Source organism: Triturus cristatus, chromosome 4_2 (assembly GCF_964204655.1).
Source record: "Triturus cristatus chromosome 4_2, aTriCri1.1, whole genome shotgun sequence".
NCBI lineage: Eukaryota > Metazoa > Chordata > Amphibia > Caudata > Salamandridae > Triturus > Triturus cristatus.
Window position 1 is genome coordinate 224,751,440 of NC_140586.1, and position 16,737 is coordinate 224,768,176.

Sequence of the window (16,737 nt, forward strand, 5' to 3'; positions counted from 1 at the left end):
TCTGACGCATAGAGAAATTTAAAAGGTAAGGAATCTGCAGCTAGATATAGGCTCTTCCAGATAAAGCTTTAGCAAAGGTAAGTAACTTTTTCTACAAAGCCGTAGCTCCTTCGTAGGAGAGAACCTTTGGCTTTGCCAATGCTAGTTTTTTCATTGTTGAGCACTCCATGAGAGTGCATGTGTTTTTGAGCTGTCTCTCTCCTGCAGTAGCGGACAGTAATTTTAGCAGAAAGGGGGGCCACAAACTCACACATACACACTCACACCCAGGTTTTCACACATGTGCATACACACACACACATTAATTCATTCATACATACACGCATGCAACAAACATCAAAAATCATAAAACGTTACTTCACTACAGGTCACTAGGAGGGAAGCCTTGGAGGTCCGAGAATGGTTTGGACTGCTGCCCTCCCTCAGCCAATGAGGGAAGAGAGCATTCCCTCACTCATCACAGCGGGGAATGGAGTTAGTGACGCTGCTGACCCCACCCCACTCTGTGACTAGAGTCACTGATTGAAACGTGGCCCTGGGCACTTCAAGATCTTAAAACTGAAGCGCCCATGTCCAAGGCTATCAGTGACACTTCCCATCGTCGCCAGGGCCTCAGGGCACGTTTGCAAGGCTTAGAAGGTCACGCCCACAGGGCAGGAAAATCCTCAGGCTGGCAAAGTGCAGTTCAGGCAGCCAGGCACCTGTTCATTCAGCGCATGTCATGCTCTAGGCTGCCTGATCTGAACAAGAAGAGTGACTGTCAGGCTGACCTTTGTTCAGCCTGACACACTCTTCTTGTCAGGAGGCAAAAGTTTTGGTTCTGATGGATACATCTGCCAGTGGATTCCTCACCTTGTGAATATCCCCTGCGCCAGCAACATTCAGAATTTTTTCGTAGCTCTCCACGCCGACGAGGACTGACGTCACAGGAGCCATAAGAGAGCCTCGTCGGCGTGATGACGTCAGTTCCCTTTTTTCCGCGCCGTCGATGCTAACTGTTTTCTGGGACTCTCCGTAACTTGTCTAGTTACTTTGTTTTTCTGGATTGTTTCTGGTCCTCTCTTGCTTCTTTCCTAAGATGACATCGAGGAAGTCCGGGATCAAGCCCTGTAGAAAGTCCGGAGGACATATGTCCATCACGGATCCACACGAAGATTGTGTCTTGTGTCAGTCGTCGGATCACGACGTCGAGGGGTGCTCTTGCTGCCGTAAGATGAACCCGAAGGCTTTAAAGGAGAGAGAGGCCAAGCTGTCCATAGCGAAGATGTGGAAGGAGAAGAGAGGTCGAAGACGGTCCAGGTCGGGTTCGAAGTCGACGTCGGGTCATGCTTCAATATCAAAGAAGCATAAGAAGAAGAAGAGGCACGGCTCTCGACACTGTTCAGATAAGAGACGGCTCCGAAATCGACTTCTCCAGTTCCTCGGCGCCGTAAGGATTATGTTTCTCCTTCTCTTTCTCCTTCGGCTTCGAATACAGCTTCACCTGTTTGTCCGCCTTCGCCTACAGCTTCTTCGGAGCGTTCTCCAGCTTCGGCTCCATCTCTGACGCCGACGCATTCTCCGGCTCCGGTGGAAGAGGCTCCGGTACCTGATGAGTCTTCGACTCCATTGGCTCCACCGTCGGCGCCGATTGGCCAGAGTCCGGTAAAGCCTCAGCCTGAACCTTTATCGAGCCCTTACCCGCCTTTCCCTAGACCGGGTCAAGACCCATCGCATTATTTTAATGCCATGTATGGTGTCTTTTCAAGAGCAATGTACCCCTCTGGAGCACCTTCGCGTCCCATGGGTCCAATGGCCTTTAATTTGGGGGTTCCTCAGGCCTATGCTCAGGCTTCCTTTATGCCATTTCTTCCAGCGGCGCCGTCCTTTCATTTCCCGGCGCCGAAAACGTCAACGCCGTTCCCTTCATCTCCGGCTCCAACTCGACCTCGTTCGGCTCAGGCTGTGCCTCCAGATCCGTGTTCGACGCCGGCTCCGTCGGAGTCGTGTGTGGTGCCGCCGACGCCGGTTCCGAGGATAAGATCCGGGCGGGAGGCGCAGAGGATTTTGAAAAGGCAGAGGTATCAAGCAGAAGAAATGGAAGAGGGTGAACTTCTGGAGTCAGATAACTTATTTGAAGAATTAAAGGAGGCAAGTGGCCTTGATATGTCACCAGAATGGGAGCTTTCTCCTCCTTCAGATGCTCCCTGTAAGGATGTGGTTCCTTACCATACAGTCATAAGGAAGGCAGCGGAGCTCTTAGACTTGCAGCTCCCAACGGCTGAATTTAAGTCCAATATCTTGACGGAGGTTCTTCATTCTCCCTCCTCTGTGGTAGAACCTTTGCTTCCTTTTAATGATGCCATCACTGAGCCAGTTTTGGAGGTTTGGCGTAAGCCCTTTTCAGCTCCAGCAGTGTCTAAATCTGTTGCTAGGAGTTACAGGGCGGCTCCAGGAGATCCGGACTTCCTAACATCTCATCCTTCTCCTGAAAGTCTGGTGGTTCAATCTGCCTGTTCGAAGAAGTCTTCGGGGGCATTTCCTCAAGTTCCTAGTGATAGGGAGTCAAAAAAGCTTGACCAGTTGGCCAAGAAGGTGTTCTCCTCGGCAAGTATTGCCTTGAAGTCCACAAATGCCACCTGCCTTTTGGGCCGTTAAATCCACACCCTGATGGATACTGCAAAACAGCTGGCGCAGCCTAGAGGTTCCTCTTACAGAAGGTACAGAGGTTTTGGGAGGTAGTCCTTTCGGACCTACAGGCAGCCTCAGCAGCAGCAGCAAAATACCCTGTATAAGACCTACAGGGGCAGAAACAGAGGTCGTTCACGAGGTCGTCAGCCCTCCTCCTCTACCTCCCTCCTACCACTGCAAAGCAGCCCTAGATCCACCATTCTGGATCATGTTGGTCCTGTGGGGGGTCGGCTTACCCATTTTCTGCAAGATTGGGAATCGGTCACTACAGACCTTTGGGTTCTAAATCTTGTGGAAAATGGGTATGCTCTTCCCTTTCGGGAATTCCCTCCAAATTACCCTTCTTGCCAAGGTGTTTGCTCGGTGGACCACCTTCTTCTCCTGCAGGAGGAAGTTCTAACATTACTGAAAAAAGGTGCGATAGAGGTGGTTCCAGAGCGGGAAAAGGGTCAGGGATGCTACTCCCGGTATTTCCTGATATCCAAGAAGCATGGCAGGCTACGTCCAATCCTGGATCTCAGGATCTTGAACCTTTTTCTGAAGCAGGAGAAGTTCAAGATGCTCACCCTTGCACAGGTTCTTCAAGCGCTGCAACAGGAGGTCTGGATGGTGTTGATCGACTTGCAGGATGTGTATTTTCATATTCCGATCCTGGAGTCGCACAGGAAGTATCTCCGTTTTACGGTAGGGTCGCAACATTATCAGTTTGCGGTTCTCCCGTTTGGTCTTACTACTGCACCTCGAGTCTTCACCAAGGTGATGGCAGTGGTGGCAGCCCATCTCAGAAGGTCAGGGATTCCAGTTTTCCCCAATCTGGACGACTGACTGATCAAAGAGTCGCCAGAGAAGGTGCTTCATCATCTGCAGGTTACAACTCAGCTGTTGTACAAATTGGGTTTCTCGATAAACGTGCCCAAATCTCACCTGGTGCCCTCTCAGCGCAACCTGTACATAGGGGCGGTACTGGACACTACTGTGTGTCGAGCATTCCCACCTCCACAAAGGATTCTTGACATACAGGAAATGATTCCTTTGTTGTACAATGGAGCAGTCGCTCCAGTCCTGAAGGTCCTTCGTCTGCTCGGTCTGTTTGCTTCCTGCATTCTGTTGGTCAACCATGCACGCTGGGACATGAGGGCGCTCCAGTGTTGCCTCCGCAGGCAGTGGTATCAGCACAATGGAGATCTCAGGGAGTCTGTGAGGATCTCCAGAAAAGCTGCAGCGGATCTGTCTTGGTGGAGCGTGGAGGGCAATCTGTCTCAAGGAAAGCCCTTCCATCTACCTCCATCGGTGGCCACAGTTATAACGGATGCCTCCACCCTAGGGTGGGGTGCTCATCTGGGGATCTGGAGATCAAGGGCCTTCACATCAACCTTTTGGAGTTGCGGGCGATATGTTTGGCACTCAAGGCCTTCCTCCCTTCCCTTCGTGGTCAGTTGGTTCAAGTCCTGACGGACAACACTACTGCGATGTGGTATGTCAACAAGCAGGGAGGAGTGGGGTCGCATTGTCTCTGCAGAGAGTCTCTGCGTCTCTGGTCCTGGGTTCAGGATCATCAGATTTGTCTGATGGCAAATCATCTGGCCGGAGTTCTGAATGTGCGTGCAGACAGTCTCAGTCGGCAGTTTTCTGCCGACCACGAGTGGAGGCTCCATCCGGAGGTGGTTCGTCACGTCTTTCGGACGTGGGGAACTCCTCGGGTGGACCTGTTTGCCACTCATAAGAACGCTCATTACCTGTCATTCTGCAGTCTCCACTATCCGATGCAGGGAGCTTTGGGGGACGCGTTTCAGTTGAGATGGGACTCGCAACTCCTTTACGCGTTTCCTCCCATACCCTTGATTTCTCGGGTTCTGAGGAAGATTCGCCAAGACCGGGCCCAAGTAATCTTTATCGCCCGGATTGGCCAAGAAGGGTGTGGTATACAGATCTTCTCCACCTCTCCTCGTGCCATCCGCTCCGTCTCCCTCTCAGGGGAGACCTCCTCTCGCAGTCGCAGGGGCAGGTTCTACACCCCTACCTTCAGAGCTTACACCTTCATACCTGGTGATTGAATGGGGCAACCTGAATTCTTTTTCTCTCCCGCCTGACGTGGTGGACGTGATTTTGTCTGTCAGGCGTCACTCCACCAAGTCTATCTATTCCTATAGGTGGTCCAAATGTGTCCATTGGTGTGGGGAGAAGTCTGTTGACCCTTTGAGGGCTCGTTTATCCAACATCCTTCAGTTTGCTCTCTCTCTAGCTCAGCAAGGTTTTGCTGTAGCTACTGTGAAGGGTAATTTATCAGCTTTGTCGGCCTTCCTTTGCTTGCCGGATCAGCCGTCCTCGTTTAAATCACCTATTGTGTTACGGTTCATTAAGGGCCTTACCAACAAACTTCCGCCCACTCCATTTATTGTGCCTCAATGGGACTTAAATCTTGTCTCAACTTACTTGATGGGTTCTCCCTTTGAACCCTTGCACAAGTGTCCCTTAAGGATTTTGTCTTTTAAAACAGTTTTTCTCATTGCCCTTACCTCAGCAAGGAGGGTAAGTGAGCTTCAAGGTCTGAGTTCGAAACCCCCGTTCTTGACCATTCATGCTGAAAGAATGGTACTCAGGACCAGGGATGCTTTTCTGCCTAAGGTGGTAACTCCTTTCCATCTGGGGCAGTCCATTACCCTTCCTACCTTCTATCCTCCCCCTTCCAAGGAGGAGGAGCGGCTTCCCCGCTTGGACCCTAAAAGGGCGGTGAGTTTTTACCTCGATAGAACTAAAGACTTTCGAGTGGATGACCAGCTCTTCGTGGGCTTCATTGGCTGCAGGAAAGGCAGAGTGGTGCACAAGGGCACCCTTTCCAGATGGATTATCTTGTGCATCAAGATCTGTTACTCTTTGGCCGGTAAGGAACCTCCAGAGGGTATAAGGGCTCATTCTACCAGGGCAAAGTCTTCTACATCTGCCTTATCTAGAGGTGTTCCTGTGGAGGACATTTGTAGAGCGGCAACTTGGGCCTCTCTCCACACTTTCGCGAAGCATTACTGCTTCGATACCGAGGTGAGGAGGGACGGACATTTTGCACGTTCCGTCCTTCAGGACTTTTTGGTATAGAAGGGTGGACACCCTCCTCCGGGAGTGGGGACTGCTGTGGGAATCTATTCACAAGGTGTGGAATCCACTGGCAGATGTATCCATCAGAAGAACAAGTTACTTACCTTCGGTAACGCTTTTTCTGGTGGATACAGTATCTGCCTGTGGATTCCTCACTGCCCCACCCGCCTCCCCATTGTCCACCCTTGTATACCTACAATAGTGATAATGTGACAAAATGTATCTGTTGCTGTCAAAGGAAGTGTGTTATTTCTTTTGCTTTCCTGCATTGACTTCACACTGTGTGTGTTCGTTTGAATATTATGTATTTTGTATACTGTATATATATTGTTGTCGGTCCGTCCGTGTGCCTCGAAGGCACGGCAAAAAAGGGCGGAACTGACGTCATCACGCTGACTAGGCTTTCTTATGGCTCCAGTGACGTCAGCGGAGCCGCGTGCGGAGCTGTGCTACTGTGACGTTGTCCTCGTCGGGGTGGAGAGCTACAAAAAAATTCCGAATGTTGCCGGCGCAGGGGATATTCCCAAGGTGAGGAATCCACAGACAGATACTGTATCCACCAGAAAAAGCGTTACCGAAGGTAAGTAACTTGTTCGTCTTAGCCTCACCACCTGTACGGACAGGCCACAGCTGCTCTTGTGTACTTCTCTTCCCCCTGCGTTGCTGTCTGTCGCCTGCCCTGTCTCGGTTGCGCTCGCTTGTGTGCTTTTACCCATTGCCTCCCTACCCACTTCATGTTGCTTATGCATCTCTCCTACCCTCCCCAGTGTTGCTTACCCATCCCTCCTGCCCTCCCCTTGTTGCTTTCGGGTCTAGCACGCACACCCTCCCCTGTGTTGCTCTTAGTTCGTCCCCCCATACTCCCCTGTGTTTCTTCTGCATTACCCCATTGTCCCCCGCATTACCCCATCTTCTCCTACGTCACTTCCAGCCCCTACGTTGCATGAGTAGTGAGCATGCCTACAAAATGATGCTGGTTACTGCCTTATAGGATTTTTTTTTTTTTACTCCAGCCACGCTCCACTGCATCTGGAATGCTGTGCAACCTGGCTAAAACCCATTGGCAAAGCCAATGCATCAGAAGAGCAAGACTTATGGTGAGGAAGCGAAGAAGCCAGCACTGCATCAGCCACCCTACGTAACAACCTCCTAAATTGCCCGACTCATCTGGTAATCAACGCATATACCAAACACCCACAGGATTATCAACTCCTCTCTTGCGCTTCTCTAGGGGGAACCAATGTCTCTGCCACCAACATTCCTCCTGTAACCATTACTACTCTTTTCCTCTGACCTCCGAAACTACAACTGAGAGTCATGCTAAGAACCAAAACTTTCCTGCCCCTGACATGGCACTTACTCTAAAAAAAGGAGGTCACCTGAATCCAGCATATCACCCAAACTGCCCTGCTAAGCCTACCCTCAGATATGCCTGTCATTGGCAACCTGCACCAGCCAGAACCGCACCACCCACTGAGACGGCAGGAGGAAACTCAGGGCCCGATTTAAATCTTGACAGAGGGGAATACTGCGTAACAAACGTGACGGAGATCCTGTCCACCATATTACAATCCCATTATATCCTATGGAGTTCGTAATACGGCGTACATCGGTGAGTATTCCATCCCCCGAGATCTAAATGAGGCCCTAAATTTCGCCTTCCTCATGTTTGTAGCAGGCTTGGTGCCACCATTCATGTGACCTAGTGGATTAAAAAAAAATTGCTTCTCATATCTTCCCAGTTGCATGTTTCATGCCTCTGGATGTACCGCCCATACAATGCACGTGTTTTTTTTTGTAGCCATCTCTGTCATAATAGCAAAACATAGACTGATAAGTATCCCTCTTGACCTCTATTTCTTTTACTTGACAATTGATTTGTTGTGGGTTCACATGAAAAACAGACAATCACTTATGTTTAAGCATTTCAACTCATATGTTTATTTTTTTTGTTTTTTATATAAATTGTTTTTATAATATTTCCTTGTTCATATACATTTTTTTTATTTACATACATTATCTACAGATGTCATCTTATTCCTAAACACACCTTGTACAATGATATATTCAATTACTGTGCTTGTTTCATATTCTCAACAAAGTGCTTGACGATATAAGCTAATACTCATTATAAAAAACCTCTCTCCTATAATTTTAAGAGAAATCCCCACAGCAATCACTCCTCTGTTCATACCACATGCATTTCACTATCATACAACACATTCACACTCCACCCCAGATGTGCACCATCGATGTTGCTGGACTAGCCAGAGCTGGGCTAATTACTCAACCCTTAGATTATGGTGCCAATTCCTAGGGTGTGACACTCTGTCTTGGTCGACGCACGTTTCGGTGGATCTAATTTCTTTTCTTGCCACCTTCTTCAGGACCTTTTTGTTTGCGAGTTTATCGCGGGCAAAAATGAGGGGATTAATGTTCTGTAAAACAATTGGAGAATATCCGCGATTAATTTCATACAATTATGTGTCCCACAGGAGAATGCTAGCTTCATTCTCCAAAAGCTACAATTAAAAACCAAGAATTTTCACTTCTGTCAAGTTTGCCAACGTGCCTCTGGCTATGTAGCTCTCTACTAAATTGAAAGTAGTGTATAGTAAGGAATCAAAGAGTAGAAAGAATAGGTAAGAGTGATGTATACTACAGGTAAACGTCATTTTAAACAAGGAGTAATTTATCTCTCTCTATGGACCTGTATCCTCTATTACGAGTCTTACTATGGTCTCCATACTCTATTATGCACAATCATGAGAAAGTAACGGATTTGGAACTACCTGTATTCTGGTATTGCGCACGTAGTGAGAGTTTTCCCCACAAGCGATGTTGCTGGTGACGTTCTTTTCCTTTTTACAATGCAATCAATACTGCAAGAAGATATTATGTGATTATTATTTCGTGTACTGTTACTTCTATAGGCCCTCTCCATTCAGCTTGTGAGTATTAGAGCTATTTTGTAAATACCTTAATGAGACCGTATTGCAATCCTAATAGTCAGTTGCACATTTCCTCATGTGTTTTTTCGGATCCTATACTCGAATTTGCTTTTTCCAAGCCTTTCTCGTAGTGCTGGTGGCTCACTAGCCCCTAGGGGCTGCTCATGGAGCTGTGAAAATTTGAATAGTGTTTAAATAACAATAATTAGCAATTTAGATCTTGTTGTTATACATGTTTCTTAATTATGGTTTTCTTGCGATTACCTCCACAGGCGTATTCTAAGGAAACAGCGTGGTATTGGTCTATTCCGTTTGTTTTTTTCGTTTGTTTTTTTCGCCGCGTAGTACGGTGACCCAGTTTACTGATATCTATCTTCTTTGGTGCTCTAGTAGATAACAAGATATTTTTAGTTTATACATACTGATGGACTGTAGCCTATATTCACATGACCGCTAATACCTTTTTCCTATTCTTTATCATTTTAGTCCTCTCGATTGTTATAGAGGTCCCCTTAAATATTCTTATCTCACTAATATCTGCCACTCTTGTGCGTTCGCTTAAGGCTTTCCGCTATAAATTAATGAACTCTGCGTACTTTACTGGATATTAATTTCCTACACTTAGAATTTGACAATACATGCACGGCGATTGACTGGAATACTCAGTCAGCAAAAGCGAGCTTGAATCTACCTAACTCTCAAGGATGCTAGACGTATATTCTCTCTGACTCGGTTCTTTACCTGTCGGTTATTTCATGATCTCCTTCAGCAACTCGCGTCGCAGACTTCCGCTTCCAGTACGGTAGCAGTGAGGTTCCTCCCTTTTAAAACGGTGCAGGCTTTCTAATTTCCGGCAGCTGTGATGTAAAATCACATGGTCTCCTGCCGCGCCAACATGCGCCCTGCCCCAAATACCTTCATTACTATCGGTTCCATCTTGGAAGGGTAATCACTGGGCTTTCTTACGTGGAATGAGACATTTGTTATGGCCGTTTTGCCATTGAGATTATCTGCGACAATCCCGGGGATTTGTCATCCTGTTTCTAGGATGTTGCCGCACCAGTGGTTGGCGAATAATATATAGTGGGAATGGTAATCTGTTGTTGACAAAATTCAGCCGCCATTTTGGATTGGGTCTTACACAGTTATACAGCAGCCAAGTTTGTTTGATCGTGCTAGTACCCCCGAGAGTTATTCTCTAATTAGTGTTGGTCCAACATATTCAGGTCCAATGAATAGTGTTTCTTATTACTAATGATACATTCTCGCAATATGACACCATATTTTGGAAACGGGTCATGTGTGGGTATTTTGTTCGATGACAGTTTCTTATGCCGTCGATAACTATTATTTTGGCTATTTCCCAACGTAGCCAAAAATTGAGTCGATCTAAATTATCTATTGTACTATATGCTAGATTTCTCAAAAAAATATAGGACTTACGAAATCCAACACTGATCTACCACTTATTGGGCACGTGGCCTGTCTTACTGTTTAGCCTGTTGGTCTGTCTAGCCATGAGCAGGCATAAGTAGTTAGTATACAAGGTGTGGTTGACTTCTCTGCCACACGTGCGATTTAGTCTTTTCTTTATAACCTATCTCTATTCATGTGGGTCGATCATCTGTAATGGTTCTTAGAAAGGCCCTGTGCCTGATACCAAGTGGCAAGTCGTCCAAACGGTGTGAAGATAGATCAAGAAACCCTTTTGTCTAATCCCGCTTGAAAAAGACTCCATGTACTTTGCCAATGTACATTGTTGTGTGTATCTCTTGGGGGATTTTTTCCTTTTTTGTTGTTCTATTTACCCTGTATAGATGGAAGCACTATGAGTAGTGCTGTTAGTAGTATGGTCAAATTTCATGTAGTGTGGGCAGGGTAGTAGATCGTGCTATCCGAGATACTTTCTTTTGGTTTTTGGCAGTCATACAGGGGACAAAAAGGGAGGTCTGTACTGGCCTTATCATGTGTGCCACAAAATTTCCTCGTTGAGGCCCGTTTTAACTGTATCTAAAGTATAGATCCAGTAGGTCTCACGTATCTTCCTGACATCTTGGATGTCTTTGCCTGCAATATGCTTGACTTTTTCTAGTATTAGCCATCTGAGTTCTTTTTCGTTGTGTTGGAACTCCATGCAGTGCTGTACCATTGGGCTTAGTAGTTTCTTGGTTCTGATAGCAGACCTGTGCTCACTGTATCGTGTTCTGAACTCACGGCCCGTTTCACCTACGTAGCCTAGGGCGCAGGGACATAGTATGAGGTATACCAAGTTCTGGCTTTTACAGTTGGTGAAATCTCGCAGTTTACCCCTCTTGCCTTGGTACTGCCAAAATTCAGATACAATTGCACTGTCACATGCGACACATGTGCCACATTTGTGGTTTCCCAAGATCTGTGGGCCTACTAGGGTAGTTTGTGAATTAGTCTGTTGTCGTAAAGGCCTGGTATGCACGAGGCTGTCCTTCAGATTACGGTTTCTGCGGAATGCAAGAATTGGTTTTTGGATAGTTTCGGATTCCTCCGCAGTGTTTAAGATGTGCCAATTCTTGTTCAAGACCTTTTTTATTTTAAAATTTAAGGTCGAGTGATTCACAACGCATACCAACTTTTCATTCTTTGAGCGGGGATTCCCTACTAATAGGGCATCCCGATTGTAATATCGTGCCCTTTTGTATGCTGTTCTTATCAATCGCTTAGGGTATCCTCGTGCAAGCAGTCTTTGTTTAAGGTCTTCTCCATGTTTGTCAAAGTCCTTGATGTTTGAGCAATTACGCCTAATGCGTAGAAACTCTCCAAACGGGATAGAGTCCTTTTGACAGTTAGGATGGTAACTCGTATGTGACAATATTGTGTTTTTGGAGGTGGGTTTTCTGAAAAACCCGACTGCGATCCTGCCCTCCTCTTCCTGTATTGTAATGTCCAAAAACTCAACTGATGTGGTACTGATGTTACTAGTAAATTTTAGATTTTTATCACTGGCATTAAGCCAGTTGATGAACATATCGAGAGTTTCTTTGTCTCCACACCAAATAAAGAAAATGTCGTCGATGAATCTGTGCCATTGACTGACATTTTCGTAGAAGGGGGCAATTTCATTGAAAATGTGTTTGAGTTCGTATTCCCCCATATAAATATTGGCCACACTAGGGGCACATGATGCCCCCATGCTGGTACCTTTAGTTTGTTGATATAGGTCCCCTCTGAACTCAAAATAATTATTTTTTAGCACTATTTCCAAGCATTCAATTATGAACTCATTAGGTCTTTCTCCTGGTGATCTTTCTAAAAGTGTTTTAACCGCCTCTATTGCCTCTTGTTGCGGTATATTTGTATACAGTGCTTCGATGTCTAGAGTGACCATAATTTCGTTCTTGGGGTCATAGGGTACATTTTCCAGTTTTTTGATAATATCCCCTGTATCTTTAATGTAGGATTTATATTGGGTAGTGAGAGGACATAAGAACTTGTCCACATACTTGGACAATGGTTCTGTCGAGGAATTGATTGAGGAAACTATGGGACGTAGAGGTGGATCTTGGATGTTCTTGTGTGTTTTGGGCACACCGTAGAGAGCTGGAATTACTGCATTCGTTTTGTTTAAGAACAAGTATTCCTTTTCACATATGGCATCTTCCTCATATGCCTTGCTGGTTGCATGGTCTATGGTTTCTTTCAGTTTTGTAATTGCTCCTGATCTTATGGGTCTATAGTGCTCAGTCACATTCAGCATCTGATAGATTTTTTCTTCATATTTCTTGGTGTCCATGAGCACTATGCCTCCCCCTTTATCACAGGGTTTTATGGTCAACTCCGGTGTGTTATGAAGTTCCATAAGCGCCTTACTCTCAACAGCTGTCAGATTGGGTTTACTGTGATAGTTGTATTTGAGAATTTTATTCATACCATTAAGGACAGATCTCTCAAAAATGGATACTTCTGCACCCACCATTTCCAGAGTGGGTGTAAAGGTAGATTTTAATTTGCATCCTGAGAGGTTGCCTTCTGGCTCACCTTCCTCTCTACCCATGAAAAACTTTTTAAGGCGAATCTTCCTAAAAAAGGAAAAAATGTCTTGCATCAGTTTAAACCTGTTGCAGTTCGTATTGGGTACGAAGGATAGTCCTCTACTTAGGACAGCTGTTTCTTCTGGTTTCAACTTATGTGATGATATGTTAAAAATAGGTATAGTGTTTGTTCCAATTCCACCCTTCAATTCCTCCAGTATTGCTGGTTTCTCGTCCTCATGTACATCTGAGGAGGTTGAGGGTCCATGGACTGGTATCCTCTCCTGTCCGACTTCGTGTAGCGGAATCTGTTCCGTCCACGACCTCTCCCTAAAAAAGGTTGGGGGGCTTGGTAGTATGATTGATATTCGGCCCCTCTTCCTCTATACGGTCGTTGGCCTTGGGGGGTGTCCTCATAATTATTAGGGACATCCCCTTCAGATTCTGAGGAATTTGTGTCTGAAAAGGTGACCACTTTTCTCTTGTTGTACTGTCCATATGTGTTGGGATTACTTTCGTTTTGCCATTCTTGATATAAATCCTACATTAAAGATACAGGGGATATTATCAAAAAACTGGAAAATGTACCCTATGACCCCAAGAACGAAATTATGGTCACTCTAGACATCGAAGCACTGTATACAAATATACCGCAACAAGAGGCAATAGAGGCGGTTAAAACACTTTTAGAAAGATCACCAGGAGAAAGACCTAATGAGTTCATAATTGAATGCTTGGAAATAGTGCTAAAAAATAATTATTTTGAGTTCAGAGGGGACCTATATCAACAAACTAAAGGTACCAGCATGGGGGCATCATGTGCCCCTAGTGTGGCCAATATTTATATGGGGGAATACGAACTCAAACACATTTTCAATGAAATTGCCCCCTTCTACGAAAATGTCAGTCAATGGCACAGATTCATCGACGACATTTTCTTTATTTGGTGTGGAGACAAAGAAACTCTCGATATGTTCATCAACTGGCTTAATGCCAGTGATAAAAATCTAAAATTTACTAGTAACATCAGTACCACATCAGTTGAGTTTTTGGACATTACAATACAGGAAGAGGAGGGCAGGATCGCAGTCGGGTTTTTCAGAAAACCCACCTCCAAAAACACAATATTGTCACATACGAGTTACCATCCTAACTGTCAAAAGGACTCTATCCCGTTTGGAGAGTTTCTACGCATTAGGCGTAATTGCTCAAACATCAAGGACTTTGACAAACATGGAGAAGACCTTAAACAAAGACTGCTTGCACGAGGATACCCTAAGCGATTGATAAGAACAGCATACAAAAGGGCACGATATTACAATCGGGATGCCCTATTAGTAGGGAATCCCCGCTCAAAGAATGAAAAGTTGGTATGCGTTGTGAATCACTCGACCTTAAATTTTAAAATAAAAAAGGTCTTGAACAAGAATTGGCACATCTTAAACACTGCGGAGGAATCCGAAACTATCCAAAAACCAATTCTTGCATTCCGCAGAAACCGTAATCTGAAGGACAGCCTCGTGCATACCAGGCCTTTACGACAACAGACTAATTCACAAACTACCCTAGTAGGCCCACAGATCTTGGGAAACCACAAATGTGGCACATGTGTCGCATGTGACAGTGCAATTGTATCTGAATTTTGGCAGTACCAAGGCAAGAGGGGTAAACTGCGAGATTTCACCAACTGTAAAAGCCAGAACTTGGTATACCTCATACTATGTCCCTGCGCCCTAGGCTACGTAGGTGAAACGGGCCGTGAGTTCAGAACACGATACAGTGAGCACAGGTCTGCTATCAGAACCAAGAAACTACTAAGCCCAATGGTACAGCACTGCATGGAGTTCCAACACAACGAAAAAGAACTCAGATGGCTAATACTAGAAAAAGTCAAGCATATTGCAGGCAAAGACATCCAAGATGTCAGGAAGATACGTGAGACCTACTGGATCTATACTTTAGATACAGTTAAAACGGGCCTCAACGAGGAAATTTTGTGGCACACATGATAAGGCCAGTACAGACCTCCCTTTTTGTCCCCTGTATGACTGCCAAAAACCAAAAGAAAGTATCTCGGATAGCACGATCTACTACCCTGCCCACACTACATGAAATTTGACCATACTACTAACAGCACTACTCATAGTGCTTCCATCTATACAGGGTAAATAGAACAACAAAAAAGGAAAAAATCCCCCAAGAGATACACACAACAATGTACATTGGCAAAGTACATGGAGTCTTTTTCAAGCGGGATTAGACAAAAGGGTTTCTTGATCTATCTTCACACCGTTTGGACGACTTGCCACTTGGTATCAGGCACAGGGCCTTTCTAAGAACCATTACAGATGATCGACCCACATGAATAGAGATAGGTTATAAAGAAAAGACTAAATCGCACGTGTGGCAGAGAAGTCAACCACACCTTGTATACTAACTACTTATGCCTGCTCATGGCTAGACAGACCAACAGGCTAAACAGTAAGACAGGCCACGTGCCCAATAAGTGGTAGATCAGTGTTGGATTTCGTAAGTCCTATATTTTTTTGAGAAATCTAGCATATAGTACAATAGATAATTTAGATCGACTCAATTTTTGGCTACGTTGGGAAATAGCCAAAATAATAGTTATCGACGGCATAAGAAACTGTCATCGAACAAAATACCCACACATGACCCGTTTCCAAAATATGGTGTCATATTGCGAGAATGTATCATTAGTAATAAGAAACACTATTCATTGGACCTGAATATGTTGGACCAACACTAATTAGAGAATAACTCTCGGGGGTACTAGCACGATCAAACAAACTTGGCTGCTGTATAACTGTGTAAGACCCAATCCAAAATGGCGGCTGAATTTTGTCAACAACAGATTACCATTCCCACTATATATTATTCGCCAACCACTGGTGCGGCAACATCCTAGAAACAGGATGACAAATCCCCGGGATTGTCGCAGATAATCTCAATGGCAAAACGGCCATAACAAATGTCTCATTCCACGTAAGAAAGCCCAGTGATTACCCTTCCAAGATGGAACCGATAGTAATGAAGGTATTTGGGGCAGGGCGCATGTTGGCGCGGCAGGAGACCATGTGATTTTACATCACAGCTGCCGGAAATTAGAAAGCCTGCACCGTTTTAAAAGGGAGGAACCTCACTGCTACCGTACTGGAAGCGGAAGTCTGCGACGCGAGTTGCTGAAGGAGATCATGAAATAACCGACAGGTAAAGAACCGAGTCAGAGAGAATATACGTCTAGCATCCTTGAGAGTTAGGTAGATTCAAGCTCGCTTTTGCTGACTGAGTATTCCAGTCAATCGCCGTGCATGTATTGTCAAATTCTAAGTGTAGGAAATTAATATCCAGTAAAGTACGCAGAGTTCATTAATTTATAGCGGAAAGCCTTAAGCGAACGCACAAGAGTGGCAGATATTAGTGAGATAAGAATATTTAAGGGGACCTCTATAACAATCGAGAGGACTAAAATGATAAAGAATAGGAAAAAGGTATTAGCGGTCATGTGAATATAGGCTACAGTCCATCAGTATGTATAAACTAAAAATATCTTGTTATCTACTAGAGCACCAAAGAAGATAGATATCAGTAAACTGGGTCACCGTACTACGCGGCGAAAAAAACAAACGAAAAAAACAAACGGAATAGACCAATACCACGCTGTTTCCTTAGAATACGCCTGTGGAGGTAATCGCAAGAAAACCATAATTAAGAAACATGTATAACAACAAGATCTAAATTGCTAATTATTGTTATTTAAACACTATTCAAATTTTCACAGCTCCATGAGCAGCCCCTAGGGGCTAGTGAGCCACCAGCACTACGAGAAAGGCTTGGAAAAAGCAAATTCGAGTATAGGATCCGAAAAAACACATGAGGAAATGTGCAACTGACTATTAGGATTGCAATACGGTCTCATTAAGGTATTTACAAAATAGCTCTAATACTCACAAGCTGAATGGAGAGGGCCTATAGAAGTAACAGTACACGAAATAATAATC

The 16,737-nt window shown here is 45.1% G+C and overlaps 1 protein-coding gene across 10 annotated transcripts in view; it reads left to right on the forward strand.

Annotated features, from left to right (window-relative positions):
• The window catches only part of LOC146833473 (uncharacterized), a 511,810-nt gene that overhangs the window by 127,114 nt on the left and 367,959 nt on the right, over nt 1-16,737 (forward strand). The window contains exon 2 of one of the 10 annotated variants that reach the window (XM_085601304.1): nt 6,774-7,372. The exons of 8 other annotated variants lie outside the window; for them this stretch is intronic. The gene's annotated coding sequence lies outside the window, so the exon portion shown is untranslated. Of the gene's footprint in view, nt 1-6,773; nt 7,373-16,737 lie in introns of those variants that run through there. One more of the 10 variants, XM_085601301.1, reaches the window with a different exon arrangement.